This window comes from Pavona decussata, unplaced genomic scaffold, assembly GCF_977016875.1.
Source record: "Pavona decussata unplaced genomic scaffold, jaPavDecu1.1 SCAFFOLD_241, whole genome shotgun sequence".
Classification (NCBI taxonomy): Eukaryota; Metazoa; Cnidaria; class Anthozoa; order Scleractinia; family Agariciidae; genus Pavona; species Pavona decussata.
In genome coordinates this window covers 426,326-438,167 of record NW_028145646.1, presented here as the reverse complement: position 1 = coordinate 438,167, position 11,842 = coordinate 426,326, and the positions used below count along the sequence as shown (strand labels likewise).

Genomic DNA, 11,842 nt, shown 5'->3' with positions numbered 1-11,842 from the left:
GTTCTCTCTTCAAAATGTCAGTTCGCGTTCTTCAGTTCTTGCGTGAAGGCTGCAGTAAACTTCGCCGGTACGACAAGCCCAACCTCCCTCTTTCTCTTCCCTGTAACTGTTGCAGTAAGAAGATGTCAGTGTTTTTCCTTGTACAATCAAAATGTTTTGGCTTTGTGGTATGAGCCTTTTAATAAGCGCCGCCCTCAAATAAGCGCCGCACAGGAGACACGAAAAATTAATTAAGCGCCGCGGCGCTTATTCGAGTAAATACGGTATGTGGATAATGAATCTCCGTCAAGGCTACTTCCCAGTCCCCCTCCAAATTAATGGTCTGGGGTAATCCCACTCGGTACTCTGTTAGCGTATTGTTTGGGAATTTATCCAGACTACTATTACTAGGTAGATGCAGATAAAATTGTGTTGCTTCCATGCTTTCTAGTAATCAAATGATCACTTTCTAAAGGGGGATCTTAATTTATAATAGTTCACTCAATGGCACTGTGATCATTTTAAAGTTATTTTTATTAAATACACTCATAAAAACCTTAATTACAATTTTGTTATATCACTTTCAGGAACCCAAGAGTTAAATTTAGGGTCTTCATAGCCTTTCCATTTCACAAGATATTCTACTTTACCATTACGCTTTCTCTTACGCAAAACTTTTTTTACCCGATATATTTCATCATTCTTAATTACTTTTTGCAATTCTGCTTCATAAAATGTTCCTTCTAAGATTTCATTCGCGTCGTCTTTAAGCTTATAGACTGGTACTTGATGTGGAAATCGTTTGTAAACGGTAAATAATTCTTCTGTAAAGTCTGGGAGATAAGATTTTTGAAATATCCGCTTCACTTTACTAATCCTCACACGATCTCCCACTTGAAATTTGAAATGAACACGCTTCTGTGTATTATCACGGTAAAGCATATGCCACACTTTAGCCTCATTCACTTTAGTAACTTGGCTAGGTTTCATTTTAATACTACGGTGATAAGTGTTATCATAAGACTTAACCAATTGCGTAAGAACATCGATGTAACATAAAGTGTTTTTATAAGTGAAATATTCATACATCTTGTTTTTAAATGTTCTATTAAATCGCTCGACAACCGAGGCTCTAAGTCTGGAGTTCGTGGTGAAGAACTCGATGTCATTGTCACGCAAGAACTTCTGGAACACGCGATTAAGAAATTCACTTCCTTGATCTGTTTGCAGCTTGCGAGGTTTCCGACCAGAGGAGAGAATACTTTCAAAGGCTTTCTTTAGTTCTTGACCCTGTTTCGTCTTTAAAGCCACAACCCATGCATACTTGCTGAAAATGTCTATACCTGTAAGAAGGTACTTGTAACCCTTGTTATAACGGCTAAGGTTTTGAACATCACAAAGATCTGCCTGGAACTGTTAGTCTACACCAGACAATCACTCGACTTCGTTTGTAATTTCTACGAGCCGGCTTGTGTAGTGTGTAAACATCTTGCCGACTTAACCAATCTTGTACTTGTTTGCGAGAAATTTTACTGTTTCCCTCTTCTTTGACTGCTCTGTAAACAGCATCTAAACCACCGAAACTTGCGGGATGGCTTGGATCGAGGTAAATACTTGCTAGCTTTTCCTCCATCGCAGAACTCTGAGTTTTGGACAATTACTTTACCACCACAGCAAGCTAATACGCAGCGAATGCTGTTAAAGATTCGTTCGAATCCAAAAGAGGGCGAAGGCGGACAACAGCCCATCACCTACTTCTACCTTCACGGTTGAAGTTGTTATAATTGTTCATTACATGCCTTCACGTATATAAGTATTCTTATAGCTGAGAGAGCGTGGGAACTAGGATATCATAGACTTCTTTCCATTCCTCCTCGGTTAACCCAATTTGTTCCACAAAATTTAAGAATAGCATTAATCTCATATTCGCCTATGTTTTACCTGAGTGCTCACGCGTGGGGCCCGCGCACGTACCTTCCAAGAGTTTTTTCTTATCTGTATGTAAATCTTTGATCAAGTACTAGTTAATAATTTCATGATAAAGGAAATCTCGAATTTCTGAAGTATCCTAGAAAGAGAGCAATATGTTCACTCTAATCCATCTTGTGTTGCCTTTTTTTCTGATGCCTGCTTTTGGAAAAGATGTCGATGCTATCAGAGCCTTGAGTTAATTGATTGCAGTAGAGTGAACCTGAAAACCATACCACACTCAGAGTTTGTCCAGTTCAACTACACATCCATTTTACTACGTGGGAATCATCTTAAACAAATTAATTTTTCATGCTTGGTTGAAATCCTTCCACGAGTGGTGTTAATCGATGTGCGTGGGAATAATCCAACGCTTTGTAAGGACGTAGTGCAATTTAATTCTTTCAAATCAATCACCATAATTTCTGATTGTACTCATCCCACCGCTGTCATTACGCCTACCGCTGCTGAGAATAAAGCCACCCACAAAGCAGAGGCATCAAGCCGCCACCAAGATTTCACCTCCACTTCAAACACCAAAAGGAATACACAAGATCATCAGGACTTCATCAACACAAGTGTTCATACTCACTCCATAACCTACATGTACGTTCTCATCGCCGCTTTAGTTATCCTACCAACTAGAGCAATTTTTATTCAATTGATCACATGATTGTTACACCAGTCAATGCGGTCTCGACGATTATGACAAGGTATACAAATGGAATTACTAAACATCAACATTGACGAGGACGACCAAGAGGATGTCATATTTACTCGCACTACAGAAATGTGAAAAAGAAAATATAGTTTTAAAGACAGATCTTTGGTTTCGTTTTGTTTGGAGGATTATTATATATAAAGAACACAACACACTTTATCCATTCCATTCGTTTTATTATTGTAATAACTGATAATTACATTCACATGTGCTGTACTTATTCCCTGGAGTGATCCACATTTAATCTCTCCTTACATTTCCAACTCGTTGACAAGAGATCAGTTATGAGATTTTAAACCAAGTATTCAAATTCCTGCTTCATACTAGTAATGAAATCAAGGAAATGCTAGGAAAGATTAGATGCTTCAACTCTGAGACTTTAATTAAATAAACGTATTTACAAATCTACTAATAAGTCTATCATTTCAAAGTCATGTTGATCTAAATTAGAGTCTCTTATTGAGTAATGCTATTGAGTAATGTGACGCTACCGAGTCACAGCCGTTACCCAAAATGTATCGCTTGTTATCGTAGGGACTTAGTCCGATTTTATTGAGATTGATGGAAAAGATATTATGTTGAAATGATCGAAGTTGCTTCATCAACGCCATTTGTTGTTCTTGATTAAATAAACATTGTTTATAACATTCGTGTCTTATCTGATGTTTAGTGACATTTTTTGCAGTTCGTTTGGTCACTTTCTTCTCCACAATTTGATTCTTTTCAGTGAAGTAAAGTGAATACATCTTAGGTCGTAAACCAACAAATTCTTGAACCACTAAACCATGCGATTCATCCTTAAATTTTCCAATAATCTTTTTATTCTCAGTGCTGTAAAGGGGGTGCTCTCTTGGGTATTTGGAAAAGTCAAACAAACTTGCATCAGCTGCCATGTCTTCATAAATGTCTTCCGTCTTGACTTCCAAACACAAACTATCAGTATCGGTAAACAGAAGCTTTGCTCGAGATCCGTATTTCTTTTTGATATAATTGTAGTAGAAATCAAACATGAGCACTTTAGACAGTTCCAGTATTGCAAAGCCCGCATAGATTGGGCGATTCAAATAGAATGTTCTTTTCTTTAAATTGACAGCTGCGATGTCAGGTGTGAAAATTCTGAAATGATCAAAAGAAGGCGCCTTTGTTAGCTTGAGCAAACGTCTCTCTGTTGTTACAAGTTCAACGTTTACTCTGTTGCGTAAGTTTTCCATTGTTTTCCCAAAGACGGAGTTGTTCATGAGTTTGAAGAAGTCTTTTTCAAAGTCATTAGCAGCGTGTTTCCGTTTTTCCGTTTTGAAATCAATGTATTCTTTCAACCAAGGAGATTGTTGGAAACTCAAGATGCGATGGACTTTGGTCAATTTCATTCCAAGATCGAGGTACAATTTTAGATTCCTGTAATGTAAGTTGTATCGTGTCTTGTCGCGCAAATTAGGTACCAACTTTGCAATGGAGGGTTCTTTCAACCCTAAGTCCTCCTTCAGCTGTCGACAGTAGGGTGATAGCATTTCGTCTGTAACTTCCATTTTTTCGGGGCAGAGTGGAAAGTCACTGTGCAAATCATGAAGTTCGGTCGGGTACGTCAAGTCCACTTCTAAGACCTAACCAGCGTCGCTGTCATCAGCTACATTTGAAATATCTATTTCATCAATCTCATCCTCCGATAGCCAAGCAAAACTATCCAGGGGTAAAGACTGTAACATCGCCCATCCATACGGATTATTCGCATCTAGATACATGATATACTTTGATTCTTCATCTGACCTAAAATCCCCTAGATACTTGTTATTCGCCTTACTATAACGATTAGTAATTACATTCATCCCCCCGCGTAAAGCGGCCTCGAAATATAGATGCATATCTATATCTGTGAGAAGTTCTAATTCTACGTTTGTCATCTTAAGACATGCAGCCCAGCTTAAGCCCGGTGCCGTGTAAAAATGCGCCAGGTCTAGTTTATAATAATTTAAACAAATTCCTCTGAAATTTTCAAATACATCTGCTAGCAAAAGAACATCAGATTTCACATATAAATCATGATATGCACCTAGGGAACGACAATCAAATTGATTAAACACGTTTTTGGCATGATCATAATCCTCTTGAGTGATGTGTTCATCCCTCAAGGAGTTGAAAAATGATGATTTTGGAGGAAGCTGCGTTTCTAAAAACTTTTCAAAACTATCGAAATATTCATAAGGGTAGACGCCTTTTCTAATTAGTAACGGTATTTTTTCTTCTTCGATGTAACGCTTGAGGACTTTAAATTTTCCAACCCCTTCTTTCGCCAAATTTGAAACTAGTTTTTCTAACGAAGCATTTAAAAACTGCAGGGAGTCAATGAAGGTCAAGCCCCCAATTGAAAATGAAATGTACTTTTCATCATTTGTCGGTATGCATGAAATTGGCCTATCTTTTATAAATCCCATTGCTTTGATTATCAAGTGTGCATCATAATTTTTCAGATTGTGAAAAACTACTGATAACGTGAGGTGAACTTGAAATTTAAATTGCAATCCCCATGAGCGGCGCCTCTGTATGTACCAGTGATGTGACAATGATCTCTAACGCGATCTGTTCCTAACTGTTCCTCGCAAATGTGACAGTGAGTAGCCATTTTAAAACTTTGCTCATCTAGCGCGCTAAATTGCATTGGTACAACTTGCTTTAAGATAGAGCTAATCCTTTCTTCTTCCATTAACAAACATCCTAAAAATTTCTCAACTGCCTTCTCCCCTCTGTACACCATAGGTAAAGTATTAAAATCTTCTACGTCTGACACCACTACATAAGAGAAACCGCTCGCTTGGTGCTCATGTGTTTTTTGCGTATAACTCTCTTCATCGCTATTGAACATCTCTTGTTTACATGGTATTAAAATTGATTCGAAATCTGCATAAATTACAAAAGGTACTTTCAATTGCTTATGTAATTCCTTGAAATATAATACATCATTACCCTCATTTGGTAATTTGATATTTTGAGGGCCGTTTTTTCTACAATTAGGTTCATGATCTAATAACAAATCCTCCCTCGCAAAACCAAATAGCCAGTAATTACAGTAATATCGACGACCATTGTGCTTTGTTTGTGAACTTAGTAATCTATGTAAGTTCCTAATCAAACAATAGTGGTTCGTGTCTTTGTTCGAAATGAGAAGTAAATTTACATGTTGTTCTTTCTTTTCCTCACTGATGTAGACAGGGAAGAGATCATTCTTTTCATATCCAAACACGTTGATGCTCACTGTCGGGTTCTGCTTTTCAAATTTGGGTATATCTTTTACTTTTATAGGAAAATCGATGCCAGTGACATTCAGCTTGTGTTCGAGCGCTTTGTACTGATAGGGACGGAGCTGGAAATCCCTAGAGAGTTGATAAGGTTAAGATAATTAATATTCAAAACAAAAGTGTTATCAATCTGAGAGCTAAGATCTTTATTGTAAAAGTAATCTTTACCTCTTTCAACTGCCACCCACTTCCTTCGCGTTGGTAGCTGTGGAACGATTCTCCTACTTTGTCCACACTTTCCTGATACTGTTTGTTGAACGTATTTAGATTCATCAACCTTTGACAGCTTGATCTAAAGTGTGGGTAGGCAAATTGATCAGTTCCATCAGGTGTATATTTTACCATTTTTACTTGCACAGATATGAACCATTTCACGCCTTTTTTCTCTTTCAGTTCTGCTTTCAGGTTTTTTAAGACATTTGATTTTTTCCCTTGTAAGAAGAGTGTTAAGTCATGTTTTTCATTTATCCGTGGTTTCATGAGTATTGTTTTTAAATTTTCATTAATGGCACTCTCACATCCATCATTTTCCATTTCTTCCATTGCACTGCTTCCCCCTTCACCAACTTGGACAGTGCTCCTTTCAATAGGCATATCTCGCCCCCTGTCTTCTGTCGAAATTTGTAGTCTACGGCAGTTCTTTTCGTGCATTTTTTTTTGTCTTGACGGTAGAACCTTCTACTGCAGAAACTACACGGAAATTCTTTGTTGACTGCATGTATCTTCATATGACGTTTCAGATTACGTTTATCTGTAAATTCTTTTTCACAATGCTCACAGGTGTGCTTTATTCTTCTGCTACTCGGCGGTGCTTGAGTGTCTGATTTTTCTATAATCTCCTCGAGAAATTCCATCATGAACTCAGTTGAAACATAATGACTGCGAGAAATTTCTTCCCATTCGGCAATCGTGAGCTCTGCAGTGTTCATCTTGACTCAAGATGAGTGAAATGAAATTTCTCTCGCGATTTTATACGTTCTCAATTTCTCAGAATGACATCATAGTTTAAAATTAGACTCACATCTACTTAAAGAACGGTACTATTTTTAGAAATGATGAGGTTTTCAAGTTTTAAGTAATGTAATTTTATTTTGTTTATGTTAGCAAAAACTTTAAAATAGCTGATACAGCATATTTCGCATATGATGTAAGTCATATACTTAAAAGTCATTGTTCTACAGCGTGTAATTTATTTAGCATATGATGTATTTTTCAAATTTAGTAACCCATTGTTTGAGAGGGTCATAAAAGCGCAGCTAATATTAAAAGTTTTATACACTGAGTAATAAGCTTCAAGAGAAGATGTTTCAAATTGGAGAAGGCGAAACTAAAATTTCTGTTACGACATGGAATGGACAAGTTAAAGTTCACTTTAGAAAGTTCTTCCAAAGCAGTTTTGATCGAACAAAGTTTTACCCCTCCTAGCAGGGCATCGCCTTAACACTAAAGGAATGGAGTGATCTAAAAGCATTAATAGCAGATGTGGATGAGACAATTTCCTGCACGTCGTTCTTTCTAGAGGAGATGAAAGGGCAAGGAGAACAACAAGATAGAATAATCTCATATAGCAGGCAGTTGGCGGTTGATGAGGAAAGTGACAGGAATCTACAAATGTTTAACGACCAAGCTGTGAATGAAATCATACGACTGAGCAACGAGGACTGCGAACCGCAGATAAAGAAAGTTAAGTTTTCTCCAGTGGCTGAGCTTTCTTGCTTCGGGAATTGGTCACACACGTTTCAAGATGAAAGAATTATGCAAGAACAAAACAAATTTGAAAGTCTACCTCCAGAATGTTATGACGGTAATGCGAATTTAAGCTTTGAATTTCAAGAGAACTGAGTAGAAAGAATTAAGAAGTTTGAATTTACATTACTTTTTAACCTTAATAAAACTTCTCAAATTGAAAACTTATGAGTGCCGAGTTTTAGTATTATGTTAAAGCGTGAATGAGATAAGGGCGGGAAATTTAAGCGCCAAAAAAACGTTACAAGCTCAGATAAGATTTTGTTTTTTATCTTTAATGTTTTTTTTTTATTTTTAGTTATATAAACACTATATACTCAAGTGCAGCTTATATTATGGGAAGCGCGGTTACTAATTGATCGCTATTTTTTTTATAATCACTAATAAAACTTTACAGTTTCTACCGTCTACCCCGCAGTACCCGATGTTATAATGAAATTTTTTTTAAAATGATTTTTCTACTATCAGACCTATGTTGTTCAATTTTGTCTGGACTTTTTATCGTTTTATCAATTAAATGTTTCACCTCACTGACCTTGCGTGTCAAGAAAACAGACGATGTTGGCGGAGCATTTGGCAGCATGTGTTTAAACCGTATATGATTCATTTTGAAATTGTAAAATATTCACTTTTCTACTCATTTTTAAGTAGCCTATTTCGCAATCGCTTTTATTTAATCACCCCAAGAGAATTTTCTTTCTCTCAAGTGTTAAACATAGTCGAGTGTGGTTGAATAATTATAACGTTATGCTTGATCAGGCAGTACCTGCGGGTGTAATCCCTCAATTACTTTTGTGGGATTATAAAATTCAATAGAACAATGATAAGACAATATTTCACTTTAAATGCCTTTATTAAAAAAAAAACAATTATATCTCCAAGTACAATTTTTCTTTATTCAAAATCACTCAACACAATTCATAAGTTTATTGCATATACTCAAGACAACCTCGTTTTAAACATTCATTATCACAGTCGTCTCTCCGCTGATGAGTATCTTTATACAATAATAATGCCGACGTTTCATCCACTTTGAAAATGTGTAGCAGGTATTTCAGCCATGAAAACTTTAACCGCACACCCAGCTTCTCCATAACCGCTGTTTCAATAACTAGCCAGAGTTTCATGAGATTAATGCTCTCCTTGGCCTTTCCATAATATAGAACCCACAATTCTTCTTCATCTGTCATCATGCACTCATGGTGAAGCTGACTCAAATCATCCAACTCACAAGCTTCACAGCAGCGCCTCGCCTCTTCATAAACGAGATGGCTCATTTCTCTTGCAAATTCATCTTGTATGATTTCTCTAATCTTGTTTTGTAGTAGTTGCGCTTGAAGTTCAATCTCATCAACCAGCAAATTTCCACTTTTGTTTGACTTAACCATGATTTCAGAACAGCAAAGCAAACTTGTCTTCTAACTGTAGATTGTTCAAGATACTGTTTTTATCCTTAAAATGATTTCTTTTATAATAAAAAATCTGTAGACCACTGTGGTTAAAAATAATACTATGACATCATTTTAATCTATTTTAAACTATGATGCTATCGTGAGGTTAATCCCCAAGTTATTGTCATGTGACTGTGTACCTGTGTCCCCTCCTCAGAACTCTAACTCTATTTTTAGATAATGATGTCATCAGTTTTGATGACGTTAATCCCGGGGGCTATTGTGATGACACTGTGTCCCTGTGTCCCTTGCTCAGAACATTCATTCTATTTTTAGATGATGATGTCATCAATTTTGATGACGTTAATCCCCTGGCTATTGTGTTGGCACTGTGTCCCTGTGTCCCTGAGTTAGAACGCTCATATTCCACCAACTACTAGTGCGGTGTCTTTTAAGAATTAAAAAATAATTTAATTTAAAAGTAATTGTCGGCATGGACTTTGAGTAAAAAAGGCGCTTTTTAGAGCTTTTACGTTTAGCACTAGTGGCCTTATTTATTGTTGGCCTCACCGATTTTTTAAACTATCCTCCCTTTGCGATTGAACTAACAGAATCGTTTTAGTCAGAAAGAATGCGTGATATTGCGTTGATCAACTCGAAATTTTGCCGCCAAAAAATATTTCCCGCCAGAAAATGTCTTCAGCTGAAAGAAGCACTCTTATTGACTGAAAAGTTCACTGCTTATCATAACTTTTTGCATACATGAAAACTCGACATCTTTCATCTTATTTTTCTTTCTCATACAAAAGTATTTCATCAAGTACATTAGTTTGCTAAAAGAAAAACTAGTTTTGCTGTCAGTTTTCACGCGAAAGCGGAAAGTGCCATGTCACGCATCAATGACGTCGTAAACAAAATTACGCAAATTTCTGGTGAAATGAACACTTTTACATCTTGTCAGACAGGACCTGCCATGCTACTGCTGTGGCAGTGCATGAACTAAAATTGATTGCTGGAACTAAAAAGAACTAAAATTGATTGCATGAACTAAAAAGATTGCTGAACTAAAATTGTTTCAAACGTCGTGCTACTGCCTTGTTTCATTGAAATTGAATTCTTAAATTTAGTTCGGCACGGCAATAGCACAACGTTCGGAACAGGACTAAGTGCGTGCACCTTGAATGAGAACTTTCATTTAGGGTCCAGGTTTTTTTTTAAATTATCAACTGGGCCATCTTACTTAAGTGAGAGCACGAGGGTAATTCAGTAACAATATAAACATTGTTGATAGTGCCCGATACTTGAAATTCACCAGAGCTTTATTTGTTCAGTTGTATGATGCCTTCACACAGCCTAATTTGCTGCAAAGTGGTGGAAAAGTGCCCAGTTGTTGGCTTTGGGGAGAATGTGAGACGTGAGGCTGTTGCCGCACGTTTTCAGGAAGGGCAAGCCAAACACTTTCATGTTTTAAGAAGAGAGACATCCAGGATGTTGTGGAATGCCAACAGAGTAAGTCAGGAAAATAACAAAAAAACTTACAATATGGTTGCTGATTATAATGTTAACACTACATAGAACCGTTTGATTTCAACAAACCACTGAAATTGCTTAAGCTTGACCATACCATTTTCCCTCTATATTTTGTTTTATTTTATTTATTATTTTATGATTACCTGAAACATGCAAAAATTATGGCCCTTTGTTCTCATCATTGCAATTTAAACAAATGTTTAACTGCACTGGTGGACAGTATGTGCTGAAGTGGTCAATTGGAGACACAGAATTGCCTTCACCAGGTTGTGCATTGTGTTTTCCACTCTTTGAAAAACTCTCAAGGAAGTGGAGGATGGTCTTCCACAATGGTGAGATAAGCCTGAAATTTGTTCAAGGCCTGGAACAAATCGCTGTGGTCATCACGTAAGTGTTCGTGGTAAGGTTTAATCCTCAATGCAATTACACCTTTGTATGTATGTAGCCACCTTGGGTTTCACAATGTGCCATTGTGTACCACTATGTACCATTATGTCCCCAACCAAAGAAGGCTTCAGCCAACAATATCCAAGTTTGTCACAAAATACATGTAGGAACTTCCTGTGTCATAATACTTAGTTAAGTTTGCATTGGATGAAAACCGATCATGACTCTGAACTCAAACTCAAATAAAACTGCATAAAACTGAAAAATCAATAGCTTAGAAGTCCTCACTTACAACTGATTACTTTTTCCGACTAGCTTTATTGTGCAGAGCAGAGATGACAAGAAGCAGGCATACATAGAGATGTTGCCAATACACATCCTGCTCAAGGAGGGAGACTCAACATCTATAGATACAGGATCCAATATCCCTCCTTATGCAGTCACAGTAAGGATTGAAGTGACAGAACCTAGCCACAAGTATAAGTAGGTGCTAATATCCCATGATTCCAACTAGTTTGCATTTTGGGCAGCAAATTAAAATCAAGAGGGTCCTGAAGGGGGGGAGGGTACCAATCCCATTTCCCAGCCCATTTTTGTTTAAGGACTGTGCCTACTATTGTTACTGCGCATACGTTCTGCGCATCTCGTGATACTCGGGTTTCCTATGGGTGGTGCCTACTAAAACAGGAATATTTTTGCGTGGTTTAAAACTATACGGAGAAAGCAGAACTTAGCAAATGATTTTGGTATCTCATAAGAAAATTGGGGGTGACCATGCATTTTTCAGAGATAATTAAGCTTTGATTTAGGAAAAAATCCCATACATTGCT

The 11,842-nt window shown here is 37.1% G+C and overlaps 1 long non-coding RNA gene across 1 annotated transcript; it reads left to right on the top strand.

Moving 5' to 3' along the window:
• Positions 1 to 10,884: 10,884 nt before the first annotated feature.
• LOC146457543 (uncharacterized) lies at positions 10,885 to 11,607 on the top strand. Its single transcript, XR_014858455.1, has 2 exons — positions 10,885 to 11,012; positions 11,328 to 11,607. It is a non-coding gene; the product is annotated as an uncharacterized LOC146457543 (long non-coding RNA).
• The last annotated feature ends 235 nt before the right edge of the window (positions 11,608 to 11,842 follow it).